This window comes from Mustela lutreola, chromosome 9 (assembly GCF_030435805.1).
Source record: "Mustela lutreola isolate mMusLut2 chromosome 9, mMusLut2.pri, whole genome shotgun sequence".
Classification (NCBI taxonomy): domain Eukaryota; kingdom Metazoa; phylum Chordata; class Mammalia; order Carnivora; family Mustelidae; genus Mustela; species Mustela lutreola.
The window spans coordinates 91,684,864-91,702,912 of record NC_081298.1 but is presented as its reverse complement, the minus strand read 5'-3'; the positions used below and the strand labels follow the sequence as shown (position 1 = coordinate 91,702,912).

General features: G+C 38.4%; 1 protein-coding gene and 1 pseudogene across 2 annotated transcripts in view; both read right to left on the bottom strand.

Moving 5' to 3' along the window:
• The window catches only part of ANTXR1 (ANTXR cell adhesion molecule 1), a 220,999-nt gene that overhangs the window by 161,417 nt on the left and 41,533 nt on the right, over positions 1 to 18,049 (bottom strand). The gene's annotated exons all lie outside the window — the stretch shown is intronic.
• On the bottom strand, positions 6,612 to 6,792 carry LOC131808761 (U2 spliceosomal RNA; annotated as a pseudogene).

Sequence of the window (18,049 nt, the reverse complement as noted above, 5' to 3'; positions counted from 1 at the left end):
CTATCAGTTCTTCTCTAGACATCCGTGAAACTGACTACTTCTCTCTCTTCTGCCAATGCCACGGTCTGAGCCATCATTGTCTCCTGCTTAGACCACTAAGACAGTCACTCCTATCTTAAGACTGTCCTCTTTCCCTTCTTCCATTCATTCTCCACATGGCCGTTACAATGTTCTTAAAATACAGGATAAAACATGCCACTCACACCGCTGCTCCAAACCCTTCAATAGCAGTTAATTACACTTGGTGTAAATCTGAAACCCTTGCCAAGCCTTCCAGTGCCTACACGGTATGGTTCCTCTGCCTACCTGTCCAGCCTCATCTGTACCACTCTGCCCCCACTCTCCTCGCTTGAGCCCCCCTGGTCTTCCCAAGCAACTTTGTCCAAGAGGCCCCTCACACCTGCAATCATTGTTGTCTGTGGACTGGGGAAACCATCACCCAGCTCCTCACTGGGCTAATTCTTACCCAGCTTTCAGTCCCAACCTTAAACGTCAATTGCTCAAAGTAGCCTTACTTGACTTCCCCTCTTGAGACTAACTCCCTCAATTAGACTTTCTCATGGCACCCAAGAACTCTGAACTCATAACATTTGATTATGTAATGATTTGCTTAGCTACCCCCCTCACGAGTTTGAGACTCTAAACTCCATGAGGGCTGGGCCTTGTCTGTTTCTGTCCCCACTATATCCTCTGTCCCTACTATAGTGCATGGGACAGAAAAAAACATTCAATGACTATTTACTGAAGAACTTAATCATCCTAGGGAGAAGTCAGTCTTGGGGGCAGGGATGAGCTTTACTTGGCCATGTGGAGGGAGGCCAGGCAGAAGCTGACTTGATAACTGATCCTAGATCTGTCCCCATGTGGTGGTTAGAAGCCATTCTCTGTATTGTACCTCTTTCTATTACCCTGGCTATTTCAATAAATCCTAACAAAAGGCATAGTTTAATTTTAACTCTGTCATTTGGTGATAAGAAACGGTATATATCTGTGCATTGGAAGGAGGGATAAAGATGGAAGCCATGTTCCTCACCACTGCCACCACTGGGAAGGGAGAAGGTGGCATTATTAGTCCTCTGCCAGAGGGCAGCGTTGCCCTGCCGGTCAGCAGTTTCAAGAGGGTAAGGACAGTGACAAGGTGGCAAAAAGGTGACGCTGGGATATGGGACTGAGGTTGGGAAAGGAACATGGGGGTTTGTTCCTGAGTACACAGAGGTGCCATATGGAACACTTCAGAATAGCTGGGGGGCACTGAACAGATGGGGACTAACTTCTGACAATTAGGTGAGAAGTGATTGGACATTACAAGTAAAGGTGAAAAAGAAAAGCAAATGCGGCGTTATCTTTGCAAACTTTGGGACACTTGGGCAACACTAAAATTGGAATCTTGTGTTAAGACTGAAGCTTTTGCGGCGTTATCTTTGCAAACTTTGGGACACTTGGGCAACACTAAAATTGGAATCTTGTGTTAAGACTGAAGCTTAAAAAAAGAGGGTTAAAAAAGGCATGTTGGGGGTGTGGAAAAGGTTCCTTGGCTTCACTGTATTTTTTCTCTGCCAAGTAAAGTCTGGGAACTAGGGTGTTTTTGCTAAGCCTATTTCCTTTTCTTTATAAGTATTTTCTTGGGCTTTCTATTTTTTTGGTACCAGAACAAGCAAAGGCTATTTTGGAAAATGTCTTTCTCCCTGATACTTTGTCTGGCAAGATAAGAACTCACCAGTCCCAAGCAGTGATCACGACCTCCCCACATACCACCCTTCTTGGTGGAAAGATCAAATGACTTCTGGCCCCACCTCCCAACTCCCTGCTCCTTCTTTAAGTACCCACAGCATCTAAGCCAATAGAACAGATGGTTTCATGGGAATGGTGGGTCTCTTTTAATTCTGGGACAATAGAACTATTAATACGGGCCTCCCCCCCCAATGCTCTTTTAGGAATGGAAGAAAACTGGGAGAAAGATCTTTTAAAGGGGTTGATAAGGACCTCTCCGAGGACTTGGTTATTACCAAATGAAATGTTATCTTCCTGGGAAATGAGAGAGGCAGGGAATCCTACGGAGTGGCTCCTATTAAGGAGTCTCCTGTTTTCCTTGGTGGTTTCACATGTCTGCCAGTGTTCCTACATAGAAGTAAAGGGTCTCCAGGTCACATGTCCTGTGTTTCTTGTACAATCCCTGCAAGACTTAACGATGGACACAGAGTAAGATAATTTGCTGTTGAATAAATGATCACAGCATGGATGCATGCGTGCATCCATCCATTCATTTCTGCAATGATTTAATGAGCGTGCACCATGCCCCCAGCCCTGCACTGGTTTGTAGGGTGGGTGGGGGGGGGAGAATTAGTCACAATGTCTGCTGGACTTTCTGTGGCCCTGGGAATTTCCCCATACTTCATGAAGATTACTTTCTGGGATTCTGGTTGTGATGTGACATTTTGATAGTATTTGCTCATGGAAACATTAAAAGATGGACACACATAAGCATGTCAAGAAGCACTTCATTCAATAGGCTTTTTCTCCTAAGCACCCTCGTGATGTTTCCACTGCAAAATCCTCCTTGGGGTTATGCAGTGTCTACCACATTTTCAGTCTATAAAACAATCTCCACCACCAGCCCAGAACATCAACATCAGCTGTACATTGTTGACTTCATGTTGCTTAGTAAAAGTCCACAATTCTGTTGACTTGGACTTTTCTCAAATGTCCAGCAGTTGTTGGCTTTAGAGTCTCAACTTATATTGTAAACACACATCACATCTTACTACCGCTAATGCTGCATTTACAACATTTCCAGATGGCCTTACAGCTCCAGATGCTGGCTACCAAAAACATGGAGTGAAAAGAACAAAAGATCATAGACTAATTAAAGACCTTTTGTGGTTACTTTTGGAGTCTTGATGTTTCACAGCCAATTCTAATCATTTGTTGATAATGTATATAAATCATAGCCTCTCTGGGACTTTTACTTAAGGATAGGCCAACATGATTAACGATATTGAGATGCAAGCTGAACCAAAGATCCTTTTTTATATATAAATTTTTTTAGTGAGCTATAATTCATATATGGTAATATGTACAGATATTTATTCATTTCTTATGTATTGCTGAATTTCTTTCCAGATGTTGTTTATAATATTTCTTCATTATCTTTTAACATCTGTAGAATCTGTAGTAGCATCCTCTCTCTTCCAGTTGCTCTATGGATTATAGAATTCATCTTTAACACAGGCTTCTGTTAATACTGTGCCACTTCTCATATAATGAAAGAATGCTTTAATAGTCTGCTTCCATATATCCCCTCATCCTTTATGCTATTGTCAGATATTCTTTTATATATGTAACAAACTCCAAAATGCAGTTATTATATGTCTTAAGCAATCATCTTTTTGCAAAATTAAAAAAAAATTATCATTTCTGTTATTCCTCCTTTTTTTTTTTAAGATCTGGTTTACATCTGGTTATCATTTTTCTTTAGCCTGAAGAATTCCTTTAGCAGTTGTTTATTTATTTATTTATTTTGTATTGTAGGTTTGCAGGGGATGACTTCCTCAATCTCCCCCCCACCCCCACCAAAATGTCTTAATTTTTGCCTGCAATTTTAAGGGTATTTTCACTGGATATAGAATTCTAAGTTGTCTTTATTTCCTTACATCTTATAAAGAAATCACTCTGTTGTCTTCTGGGTTGCATGTCTTTTTATTCTGATGAAAAGTAAGTGATTTCTATTGTCGTTTCTCTGTTTGTAATATGGCTTTTCCCTTCTCCCTATGTTTTAAGGAGAATTGAATTGAATTTCTGGTTTTCAGAAATTCAACTACTTTGCACTTAGATGATGTTTTTCTTTGTATTCCTCCTGTTTGGAGTTCTTTGAGGGTTTTGGATCTGTCTGCAGAATGCCATGTTCAGTATTCCAATTATACATATACTAGACCATTTGCTATTATCCCACAAATCATAAGGGCTGATTTTGTTCCCTCCTCTGCCCCCTGGTCACTTTTCTGTCTCTGTCAGTTTGGACAATTTCTATTAACTTGTTTTTAAGTTCATCAATCCCTTTTCTATAGATACTGTATTTCAGTTCCATAGTTTTCACTTGGTTCTTTAGAGTTGTCTTTGTTGTTGTTCTTTCTGATATCCTATGTCTCCAATGTACTACCTTTTCCTATAAATTCTTTAACATATTTATAATTGTTGCTTTAAATCCCTGTCTGGTAATTCCAACCATCAAATGATGTGTGATTTGCTTCCATTACTGTGTTTTTTTCTTGATTATGGGTCACATTTTCCTGCTTTTTTCCCAAGCCTCATTTTCTTTTCATTTGTGTTTCAGACATTTCAGACATTGTTTAAAAAAAAAAAAAAGGCAGCGGAAACTTGGGTACAATGTTGACTTATTTTGTTCATAAGCCTTTTATCTTTGGGAGCTGAGAGTGGGGTGGGGGCTGCTTACTTAGATTCCTCCTTGAGTTAGGTTGAGTTTGGGCTGGGTTACAGCTTTAATTAGACTCTGTTCCCTGTAATTAGCCTAATTCTCAGACTTCTGCCCTGCCCTGCCTTTGTGATCTTTTCGGTCTTTGAGTTGGGAGGGAAGTGGGAGCAGCTTCAGTCATTTTTGCTTGCCTTTGGATTCAACCCTGGTAGAACTCCAGAATCCAAGCCCCACAGTGATCCATATACAGGATTATGCAATTTTTCTTCACTTTTCAGCAACTGTTTCACTGATACTTTCCTGGGAAAAATGCAGAGGTGCAGGTGACGGGGAGAGTTGTCAGAAGACATTTCTTTTTCATGTAGGGCTCCTTCCAATAATCCATCCCTCTGGCACACTATTTACTGAGGTTCAGCTGACTTTTCCTAATCCCTGAATTGTCTCTCTCCAGGGTTACCCTACTTTTGCCCATACCTGGACCATATCCACCACCAAGTGTGGAAGTTTCTATAGACCTCTGCTCAGCTATAAAGGGCTTATTTCTCTCTAATTCAGTTTGCCAGTTCTTCCTGTGTGTCTGTTAACTCCATAGAAACATATGGATTTTATTTTGTTGGGACTTTTCTGCTTGACCATAGAAATGGAGGTTTTTCACATTCCTCTACATCCTAACCAGAAGCAGGATTACTATAAAACCTTTTTCTAAATATTTGTGACTACACATTTGTTTCAAGTCAGGAAGAAAAATACGAGAGGCTGAATACCAGCATATAATCTCTCATCTTAAAAAAACAAATCCTCTGTGACCCCACATCTCCTTCTAGTTATTCACCAATTTGTTTACATTTCTCTTCACAACACGACTTCTTGAAACAGTACTTGTATCCCGCTTCCCTGTCTTTCCATGAAGACTTTCTTCAAATGTAGAGTGATCTTTGGTTGTTCATAGTGAATGAGTGAGACAGAAAGACTTGTTTCAAGTTGTGCATGCATGGTGGGGCATGCCAACTGGTGGATGACCAGCTTTTGTCAACAGGCTTGTTTGTTGGGAACCGTTGAATATCAGTGTATGGACATTTCCGCCCTCGCCCACCCCGAAGTATTTATTTCACACAGAAAACAAATTTTCAAACTCTTTCCTTAAGTGTTAGTGTGGAATTGACAAGGAGGAAGGCTGGAAGCAGCCACATTTTTGATGCAGTTATCTCCATAATCTCCCACGCCTGGTGTGTGTGACTCTGAAACCATCTTCGTACTTCTCTGGTGGAACTGGAGGAGTAATTTTCAGATGTGGTGGGAGGCAGGTGGTTCTAAGGTCGAACAGTTCCTCAAATAAAGTCTTTTTAAAAGTTCAATTTAATATTTTGGTTTTATTTAAATTCAAGTTAGTTAACATATAGTGTATTATTAATTTCGGGGTAGAATTTAGTGATTCATCAGCTATATATAACACCCAGTGCTTGTTACAGAAAGTGTCCTTCTTAATGCCCATCACCAATTACCCCATCCTCAGATAAACTTAACGATATTCTAGTTTTCCCCATTTAGCCCTTCCTTGTCTTCTGCAGTATCTGGCAGTGCTAGGTTTTGATCTTTCCAGGGTTTTGCTAGGCTACAGGCTTGTTTCCTCTCAGCATCTCCTTCTACAGGATTATATTTTACTTCTCTCCACACTGCTTACATCATTTGCCACTCTTCTCTCCTCTTTCCATCCTCACTCATATAGTGTTCTTATGGCTTAAATATTTCTTAGTTTCCTCAAAGATAGGCTTTGTGGTTTTGTTTCACATTCTCCTGGTTTGGGGGTACTTTTATGTGAAAGAAAGGGTAAAAAAATATCTTTACCTCTCATTTTAATATTGGAAGTCTTCACCTTCTAACCCATTCTGCTCTGACCTTTGTCTCCACGTCTCTGCTCCCCAACCATCTCCACATTGCCAACCCAATAGTCACCTCTCTGGCTTCATCTTACTCAAAACACTTAGCCTCATCCTCAAGTTAAAATGCTTTCTTTTCTTGATTTCCATTATGACATGCACTCTCCATCTCCCTCATTTGTCCTTTCTCATATTTCAGTGTGGCCTTTTCCTTCTCTTCTAGAAGTCTAAAGATTGGAGTGCCCTAGAATTCCCTCAGACCTCTCCCCCCACCCATTCCCATATTCTCAACACCCACACTGTTTTATAAGTCATTCTTCCCATGACATTTGATGCTAATGAAGGCAGAATGGCCTTCAGAAGAAGATGACTTGGATTAAATCTTAATTCTGCCACTTCCTAGGGATGCCAACTTTAGATTTCTCAAGTATAAACTGATAAGAACAGATACTACACTTGATCTTAGCCAAAAGGCCGAGAAGCGATTGGATTTCTCAAGTATAAAAATGAAGGTGTGCAACTAGAAGATCTACCAGCTCCCTTCCAGCTCAGAATGAGATATCTCACTTTATGGAGGGAGCTGAAACAGATCCTGGGCATCTGCTGGGAACTGGAAAGGTCACAACTGGTAGACAGGCGCAGTCCACAACGTGGCACAGGTCTAGTGCAGACCAGTCAGTGAAGTTCACTAAGAGGAGCCCATCAGGGAATTTCCAAGGGTTGAAGCCTAAGCTGGCATACAGGATAGGAGTGATGGTTGAATCACAGGGCAACGTGATGAATTTGTCCAAACAAGCTGCTCTTTACACAACTCTGTTTTGGTTGGTTACTCACTCATGCAGTGGTTTTCACCAGGCAGTTTCCTATGGTACCACTTTGTTTTTGAAACAAATCTCTGTAAGACTTTCCCATCACTAACCCTTTTCCCCGGCTGAGCCATACTCTGCAGAAGATGGGAGTGGTGGAAAATGGGTTCTGTATTCGGGGTTTCCCAAATACATTGCTTTCCCCTACGAGAACCTTCCGTTCCGTGCTCCTCTTAGTTCAATTAGTCTTTCTGGGTACTTGTAGTATCTAAAATAGTCAGGCTGGTGGACTTGAGCCCAGTTCCGCTGAACACAATGGATGTTTGTAGGGGCATAGGATAGAATGGTGCTCTGCCAAGTCCTGTGCAACAGAGACTGTGGAGCCCAGAATCACCTTCTTGGATGGGAGCCAAAAGCGGACAGCCCTAGGGGAGATGATAAGCAAGCATCTTCTTTTTGGTCAGACCACATTTCTTTAGTATAAGCTGGTGAAAAGTACAGTTTTCTTCAAAGATAAGACTTTCCTCTCACACTTTGATGCAATATTGGGCTGGTGATGGGAGAGTATACTATATATGTTCACACCAGATTATCCAACCCGCAAGTCATAGGTAGGCACAATCTATTTGAAAAAATGAGTCGAAGGATCATAGAAGGTGTTGCGAGTCAACGAGAACTCTTATAAAGCACTGAAAGCAATGAAAATTGCTTATAAAGCAATGAAAATTGGCACAGCCCCTTTGGAGAACAAGGAAATCATGTCTCTTGAAGTTATACATTCACACACCATAAGACCTAGCAATTAGATCCCTAGTTGTGTACCAGAAATTCTTGCTTTTGACCATCCCCCTTGCCGGGAGATGGGAATGTTGATTGCAACTTTGTTTATAACAGCAAAAAGTTAAAAAACAACTAACTGTCTGTGAATAAGACAACAGATAAGTACATGAGGGTACGTTATTACAATATAATATGATGCAATGGAAAAGTATGAACCAAATACAGCTCTATGTATCTTTATAGAGAAAGTCTCAAAACCATGATGTTAAGTGTAAAAAGCATGTTCAAGAAAAATACACACAATATGACCATTTATTATAAAGCATAATCTGAAAAAATATAATAAATTGCTCTCAGGTATACAAAAATATCCAGTATCTGTTAAGAGGGAAACTCCTAAATTCAGGATGGTGATTATCTCTGGTGACGAAAAGGAAAGGGGGTGTGTACACGGAGGTGTCAATCCCTGTAACATTTTGTAACTGTAACAAGCTCGGTGGTGGATAATGAGGCCATTATCGTTTTGGGAGGGTATACTTTTGTTCCATTTGAAATACTTAATAATTTAAAAAAATGGTGGGGGGTGCATAGCAATAGGCTGAACCTACAGTTCACGAGGAGACCATCAGAACTGCTCAAGGGCAGCACTAAGTCTTGGACTTGACCCTAGAGGCCAAAGGGCAGTGATGGCACAGGCAGGCAGCATTGTAGAGATGCCTATGTTGACCAGTTGCGTTTTGTTATTGCAGGGCCACCCGAAACCAGATGGGTTTGGTCTTTTCTGCTTCAGGTCTGAACACCCCACCATTCTTTGGTTGCACTGACCACTTCTGTATTTGTCTTGCTGGCCTCGTCCCGACTAGAGTGCTTCTGCCTGCTGCTCTGTCAGTTTTTATTCTTTGTATATGCTTGCCACATGTGCGATAGAGGCGAGGAAGGGAAATAGCATTTCCGGAGGATCGGTGTTGCGCCAGCACCTCTGCTGGGCACTTCCCTTACATTAATTTACAACAGGCTCTGAGCAACACCATACAGTGGGTGTCATTCTTTCCACTGCACATTTGAGAAAACAGATTCAGTGGAGTCCAGTAACAGACTGGAACCCAAAGTGACCCTGGTACAAAGTCTGTATCATCTCTACTACATCTGTGGTGTCCAGACTTGGTATAGGGCAATGTATTGTACACAGTGGCAGACCACACACACACATTTACATATATGTTATTTTTTTCAGAGCATATGTTGTACTCTATAATCTGAGGAAGAACTCAACAGGATTTTTATCTGAAATCAAACATGGTTATGTTATTAGATAGGACACGAATGCACATGCATTTTTAAGATGAAAGAATGTTGAAGAAATTTCTTGCTTTTGATGGTCAAGTCAAGCTACACCCAAGGATCCCAGGAGTATCCTTTTACTTCTTCTCCTAATGGGGTATCCCCAGAGGAAGAGTGTGAGAAGTACGCATTACTCTCACAAATCAGTCTGTTCCCAGAGGGGCAGAATTGCTTCAAGGTGGGTTCTTTTTACTGTCACTGAGACTCAGGATGAGGACCCCTTTGACAAACTTCCTCTGGAGACATTGCCTGTGTGCATCTGTCTGAAGAAGTCTCACTAGAACTGTTACCAGAGGGAAAAATAACCTTTCTCTGGCCTCATGCCAAAGCAGTATTTCCTACCTATATCCCCTCTATATAGGGATAGACCAGCCAAATGTTAAAACTTTGGAGAAGGCTGTGAGCCGTGGAGGACTGAAGACTCTCTGAATTGCTGAATTACTGCATGCCTGGCATTATTAATCTCTCCAACAGTTCTATGAGGTAGGGACTATCATTCTATTCATTTTATAGATGAAAAGACAGGCATATAGAGGTAAGAAACATTCCCATGGATGCAGACCCCTGGATCTTCTCTCGGTCCATAAGACAAGAGAATAAATACGCATGCTTCCCACTGTTTCTCTTAATTTTGCCATCGAATCTTTTGTACCTAAATAAAGAGTACCTAAAAATGGAACAAATCCAGGTTCTTTCAAGCACCAAGTATCTGAAGACTCGTTTTCTCTCTTGTTATTTTTAAATTTAGACAAGGTTTTTAGAACTATGTCTCTTGGTAATGACAGCCTGTAATCATTCTGCTCCAGGAATCAAGCGATGTGTTCAGAATATGTCATTTTCCCCCTGTGACACTAATGGCAAAACCACACTCTCAACCCAACCAAAGGATGACTCAGAGGGATGGAGAAGTGTGGTCTCTCGGTTTCCACTCAGCAGTCTGAGCCAAGCGTTCTTCATTTTCACTCCAACTCCTTAAGCAATAGGCAAGATACTTCACCTCTTAACCCCATCTGTGAAATGTTCTTTACCTCTTTGTGAAGCTGAAGTTCTAAAATGTCCTGAAGAGAAGTGTTTTCTGGAAGAAATCTAAGGGTTTAGGGTGGTGAATTGTGGATGCTAGGATTTAACTAATAACTGTACATGATTGTAGAATTGTAGGAAACCCTAGAGGATAATGATTAAAGTGTGGACACCGGGGCCATCATGCCTGGGTTCAAAACCAAAATTGCTACACTTTTACAGTAGAGTGGCCTTGTGCCTTCTTTGACTCAGTATCCCCATCTATATAATACATGTAATAAATGATTCTCATAACACTCTTACAAGGTAGGTATTATTAATTTTCAATTATAGTTGAGAAAAGCCTTCTAGGTTATTGGTACATTATAATCCATTAATAAAAGATTGTATATAGACACAAAAGTATGTGTACTTATGCATTTACACATATACACAGGGATTGCTTCCATTTTAGTATTCCCCAGATAAGAAACAAAAGATAGCAGCATGTATATCTTTGCAGTAAATAGGGTAGAGTATGGAATGTAGTAGAAAAAAAAAATCACTAGATTCAAAATTTTTAATTTTGCGAGTTAAAAAAAATCCTACACCACTGACAACTTGTATGAGCTTGGAGAAATAATTCAATTTCTCTGAGAAGAATTTTCCTTAGTAGTCAAATGAGGCCAGGGAGAGAGCTGGATAAGACACAATTTTTTGACTCACGGTTGTTCTGTCATGCTTTGTTTTTTAATCTTGCAAGGTTTAGAAGGAAGGCAAGACTTCCAGGTGAAAACAGGGGTCTGGGTCCACATATTTTAACTTTCCCTTTTTTTCCTCCATCATGCTAGAGAAAAAGCTCAACTACTATAATAGGGGGAAATGTTTTCCCTGCTGGAAAATAGGTCAACCCTACCCATGCCAGATACTTGGGATAATTCCTATAAGAAGTGTAGCAGCTGAGAGCAGGCTGAGGGATGACCGAGCAGCCTGTAATTCCAGGACATGAGGAGAAAAGTCTGGGGTTGTTGCTGTTCATTTCTCAACACAGCAATCCAGCCCCTACACCTGACTATCTTCGCTTGGCTTCAGCTTCCTCCATCCCTTGGACAAATTACCAGGTCTCCACCCTTTCCAAGCAAAAATTATACATCTAAATTTTCCCACGGTCTTTAGCCTGGGATCTTCACATTTTCCATAAAGATTTTTCGTGATCCCTGACAGAACTCTCCCCAGATCCCAGGACTGAGAAACTTAGTTGTTCCTTTTTTGAGTTATTCTGTTAAGGAAAATCTCAGAAGTTGGGAAGAAGAGGACCAATTTGAGGAATCTGAGAAAATTTCCCCTTTGAAGCCAACTCTTATTAAAAAATGGGGAGCACATAAAGCAATTGCAATTCATATTCATGATGAAGATACTCCATCTCTGACACAATAGCAGGGTACCACACACATACACAAAAGGAAAAAATTCAGGATTAGAAAAATATTCATAGGGTTGAAAGTTATTTTCTGTCAGTTAAAAAATGCAGTGACCCAGAAAACAATAAATGAAAGATGAAAGAAATTTAAGAAGGCATACATAAATGAAAAGACAGTCTGTGTTCAGGGATCAGAAGACTTAAAATTGTTAAGATGACAATACCAACCAAAGTGATCTACAGATTCCATGCAATCCCTATCAAAGTCCCAATGGCCTTTCCCCCCACCCCCAGAAATAGAAAAACTTATCTTAACATTTATATGGAATCTCAGGGGGTTCCTAATATTCAAAACACATTCAAAAAAGGACTAAAGTTGGAAGATGCACATTTCCTGGCTTCAAAACTTATTACAAAGCTACACTAATCAAAACAGAGTGGTACTAGGATAAGGATAAAGGTGTAGATGACCCAGAAAGAAAACTTTGCATATGTAGTCAAGAATTTTCAAGAAGGGTGCTAACCATTTAAGGGGGATAAGACAATCTTTTCAACAGATGGGCTGGAAAAACTGGATATCCATTTGCAATAGAATGAAGGTGGACCTTAAAACCTTATAGAAAAATTAACTCCACGTGGATCAAGGACCTAAATGGAAGAGCTGAAACTAGAAAACTCTAAGAAAAATCATAGAGGAAAAGCTTCATGATGTTGGATTTGGCCATGATTTCTTGGGAGATGACACCAAAAGCATGGGCAACAAATAACAAAATAGATAAATTGGATCATCAAAATTAAAACTTCAATCAAAGGGCACTATTAACAGAAGGAAAAAGTAACCCACAGAATGGGAGAAAATATTTGCAAATCATATAGCTAATATGGGATTACTTCCAAGGATATATAAAGAACTCTTAGAAATTAACAACTACAATTAAAAAAAAACTAATTTAAAAATGGGCAAAGGACTCGAATAGGTATTTCTCCAAAAAAGATACACAAATATGCCAATGAGCACATGAAAAGATGCTCAATATCACTAACCATTAGGGAATTACAAATCAAAACCACAATGAGATACCATTTCACAACGATTAGAATGACTGTTATTTAAAAAAAAAAAAAAAAAAAAAAAAAAAACCACAAAACCCCCCAGAAAATAGCAAGTGTCAGCAAGGATGTGGAGAAATTGGAATCCTTGTACATCACTGGCAGCAATGTAAAATGGTGCCGCTACTGTGGAAAACAGTATGGCATTTCCCCCAAAACTTAAACATAGAATTACCATATTATCGAGTAATTCCACTTCTAGGTATGAGCCCCAAAGAACTGAAAGCTGAGACTTCAACAGACATTTACATGCCAGTGTCCGTAGTAGCATTATTCACAACAGCCAAAAGATGGAAATAACCAAAAAGTCCATTGACAGATGAATGGATAAACAAATTGTGGTATATACATACAAGGGAATATTATTCTGCCTTAAGAAGGAATGAAATTCTGACATATGCTATATCACAGATGGACCTTGAAAACATGTAAAGTAAAATAAGCCAGATACAAAAGAACAAATATTATAAAATTCCACTTACATGAGGTACCTAGAAAAAACAAATCCATAAAGACCAAAAGTAGAATAGAGGTTACCAGGGGCTGGGAACAGTTTCAGTTTGGGAGATGAGGAATTTCTGGAAATTGCTAGTAGTGGGATTATTGCACAATGTGAAGTCACTGAATAGTATGCTTAAAAATGTTTAAAATGCTAAGTTTAATGGTATGTATATTTTATCACAGTAAAAAATTTCAATAGAAGCTGCAACTTTTAAGTTGAATACAAACAAAGTAATTAAAATTTGGTGAATTATAGGACAAGAGTGAAACATTCTCTAGGAACTCAAAGAAAAATGATAAAGATGAAAATAAGAATAAGGACTTATAATATAAAAAAGAGTTTGGAATAGATTTAAGAATCAAATGGACAGAAGAAAAGTAATAATAAAAGAAATTCTAGAAAAACACTTCTTAGACTGAAGATATTTGTTATGAGATGGAAAGGCTCAAATCACATACAAAGTATTACACAAAATCAATGAAGGAATCCACACCTAGATATATTCTCTTGACTTAATTTTTTAACCCCAAGGATAAGGAATTTTTTTTTTTTTTTTGCAAGTATCCAGAAGGAGAAAAAGAGGATACTCACAAAGGAGAAATGTACTAACTTGGCATTTTTCTGTATGCAATAGAGAGTAGAATATACACAAGGTAGCACTGTGTCATTTTCCAGTAAATTTAGGGGAAAAGGTAGTCAGGGTATAAGAATTTTGTATTCAATTAAAATATTTACCTGGAGGTGAATAATAACAATTCTCAAATTTAAGTTCAGCCTTACAAATTTTAATATTCACATACTTTTCAGGAAAATTTTACCTGAAAAAAGACTCAGCCAACTAAGGAATTAAAAAATTAATAAAATAAAAATTTCAAGTACTGGAAAAGAAATATATATGTGTATGTGTGTGTATTTATGAGACATAATGCAAATAATTCTTTAAAAATTCAGCAAGGAGAATAAATGATATTACTTAATTCTTGCCATTATAAAGACAAGCAAAATTCATTGGGAACTGAATGATTACAAATGGAGTTATTCTTTTTCAAATTATACTTTTCAAATCACTGGTGAAAAATTAAAATATCAAAGAAGGTAAAAGACAAATGGGTGGACACAGAGCAGTAAATTATTTTTAGAAATTTAAGTTCATAATATTTTTTAGACAAAGAACATAAAAGTATAAAAGGTAACAGAAAGGTTATTTTATGTTAATTAGAAATATAGTCCATAGGGGCGCCTGGGTGGCTCAGTAGGTTAAGCCTCTGCCTTCAGCCCAGGTCATGGTCCCAGGGTCCTGGGATCGAGCCCCGCATTGGGCTCTCTGCTCAGCAGGGAGCCTGCTTCCCCCTCTCTCTGCCTGCTTCTCTGCCTACTTGTGATCTCTGTTTGTCAGATAAATAAATAAAATCTTTTTTTTTTTTTTTTTTTTTTTTTAGATTTTTTATTTATTTATTTGACAGAGAGAAATCACAAGTAGGCAGAGAGGCAGGCAGAGAGAGAGAGAGGAGGAAGCAGGCTCCCTGCTGAGCAGAGAGCCTGATGCGGGACTCGATCCCAGGATCCTGAGATCATGACCTGAGCCGAAGGCAGCAGCTTAACCACTGAGCCACCCAGGCACCCTAAATAAATAAAATCTTAAAAAAAAAAAAAGAAATATAGTCTTTTGAGAAATATAGTCTTTTGAGAAAAAGAAATAGTCTTTTGAGAAATATAGTCTTTATAATTTATGCCATATAGTTTAGTTCACATGGATTTTCATTATACCATAATGAATTTATACCATTATACCATAATGAAAATCCATGTGAACTAAACTATATGGCATAAATTATAAAGCAGTGTGTTGGAGATTCTCAAAAACCAGTTATGGTAGAGAGTTTAGAAAATACCTCACTGTCTTCACAGATCAAGTAAACAAAAATTTTGATAAATTTAATATAAATTTATAATATAATATAAATATTTGATAAATTTAATCAATATATTTCTTTGTTTTAAATTTACTTGACAGACAGAGATCACAAGCAGGCAGAGAGGCAGGCAGAGAGAGAAGAGGGGAACCGGCTCTCTGCTAAGCAGAGATTTGGGGCTCGATCCCAAAACCCTGGGATCATGATCTGACCCAAAAGCAGAGGCTTTAACCCACTGAGCCACCCAGGAGCCCCCAATATATTTCTTATATAAAATGTTATACTCATTAAAGTATACATATTGTCTAACACCCATGGATGATAAATAAAATTTAATTACATGGTAGTCCACCAACAAAAATTAATAAATTTTAAGGTTTTTGGAGAGAAATCAAGGGACAGAGCAGGAATGGAGGCAGAGGGGCAGAAAGAGAGGGAGAAGTAGACTCCCTGCTGAGCAGGGAGCCTGATGTGGGGCTCCATCCCAGGACCCTGGGATCATGACCTGAGCAGAAGGCAGATGCTTAACTGACTGAGCCACTCAGGTGTCTCCCAAATTGATAAATTTTAAAGAAGTAGAAATTATATAAACCAATAATTTAGAAAATACACAGGAAAAAACTTCATTCACGATGAAAGGAAAACTTAAAAATGCCCAGGAAAAAATTAATACGCACTGTATGAGACTGGTTTGAAGAAAACAACAAAACCTTATGTCTCTTACAACCTTAAGAGATGTAAGTGAAGGGATATACCCTCAGATAAGAAAATACATACAATAAAACTATAATGCCATTTTGCTAATGTGATTCTGCACTTTCTATACATTTTTGTGAAAAATCGTAAGAATATTGTGGTACATTAAATAAATGATTTAAAATGAGTATGGTAGGAAAAAAAAAAAAAGGAACCTACAAAAGACCAGGGTGATTTTCACTCAAGATCAGAAGTGAAGAAGGTCTGGACTTCCAGATGTTAAAACCAATAGAAAGTGTGGCCCTAGCTAGGGACAGACAGAAATGCAATGTATCAAAATAGAAAACACAGCAATAGATCCAAGTCTATGAAAGAGTCTAATTTTCAAATTGGTAGTAAATGAATATTCAGCAAATGATGGAAAAACTGGCTAAGGACTTGGAAGAAAAGGATGGATGTTGGCTTTATACCTTACATCAGACTAATTTCTAGAAGTAACAATCTACATGTAAAAAAAAAAAAAAGTATAAATATATTGTAAATAAAGGTAGTCATAAAAGGATAAGAGCAGTCCAATCATAATAATGAATACTGACGCTGAATTTCTGAATAAAATTCAGAAAAGAGTTCAACTCTATATTAAAATAATAATATATAACAAACAAGTATAACCAGAAATGCAAGAATGACCCAATATTAAAAACTTCTTAATGCATTTCACTGTGTTAGTAGGTCAATATCATCTAGATGCCAAAAATGCATTTGGTTACATTGAATATCTATTCCTGATTTCTTTTAGAGGAAGAGTTGGACATCCTTGAGATGATCTCATTTCTAAATGATGAAACAAAAAAAAAAAAAAAAAAAAAAATAAATGATGAAACATCTGAAATATTTAAAGTAAGATCGGGAAAAAGACTATCCAGGGAGTACTCAGGGGATCATATGCAGTAGTTAACACTAACATAATGTATCCTGATAGTACTTAAATTAACATTAGATTCTTTACTATACTCATGAAGAAACCTGAAAAATGTTATTATAATTTGTTGACTGTTTTGTAAACCAATGAAGCTAAGATATCTTGGAAGAGAAACATGATATAATGCAAAACACATGAATTGGACCTAACCCAGAAACAAGAGTTAGGATACTAATTCTCCCGTTTTTGTTACTTGACCATTCCAAGTTCTCTGAACTCAGATTTTCAGTATCCCTTATCTATAAAATGGAAGTAATAGCAGGCAAGATGGAGTAAACTTGCTACTGGCTATCTCTCCTGGTGATTATTAGAGAAACTCTAGACAAAATAAAAAAAAAAAACAACACATAAGGACTCTGAAAAGTAAATAAAGCAGATGAGCTGGGCAGGGTAGTTAAAACCTGAGAAGTAACACAGACAAGCATGGATTCCACACATCCCACCTCTTTTCTTTCAGGGCTTTAACCTAAGGGCGAGACTCAGTCACATGGTAGTGGCCTGGGAGCTCCCCATATCTCAGGCCCCTGGGAAAGGGAGCCCTTGGGGTTCAAAGACTGTGGAGAGAACCCTCACTTTCATTTCTCTTTGATTACTCCTGCCTTTGCCCCATGGGTGACCTCAGTAGCCAAACTCCCAAGAGAAACACCATTTTTCTTGCTAGTGGACTTGTAAAGGGTGGCCTCAGTGGGAAACATAGTGTGTAGGGAATCCTGCAGGAGAGAGGACTGGAGAAGGGGGTTCCAGTAATTCTGTGAAGCTGTGTAAGTCCTGGTCTCATCTCCAAGCTACATATGTATAGGACAGACTCAAAGCAGCTTAGCAAACCCTTTGAAAACTGAACTGAAATAAAAACCACCACCCATGGAAGAGATAGAACTTGTGGTCTAAACCCAGTTCAAGCAGAGAAGAAAGATTAATAATATTCTACAGAGGATTTGGAGATGACTCAAATGTATGAACAACCTACTATTAAAAATTTCTAGGATATATTTTAAAATTACTCGACATACAAACACCTAGAAATGTAACCAAGAAGGTAATTAAGATGCCAATCCTGAGCTTATGGAATTGTTAGGCAAAGAATGTAAAGCATATCAATATGCTTTATGTATTTATTTTGTAGTATTTTTATAATACATTTCTACTAGTATTAGCTATTATATTTTAGATCCTCTACTATAATTATATTATATT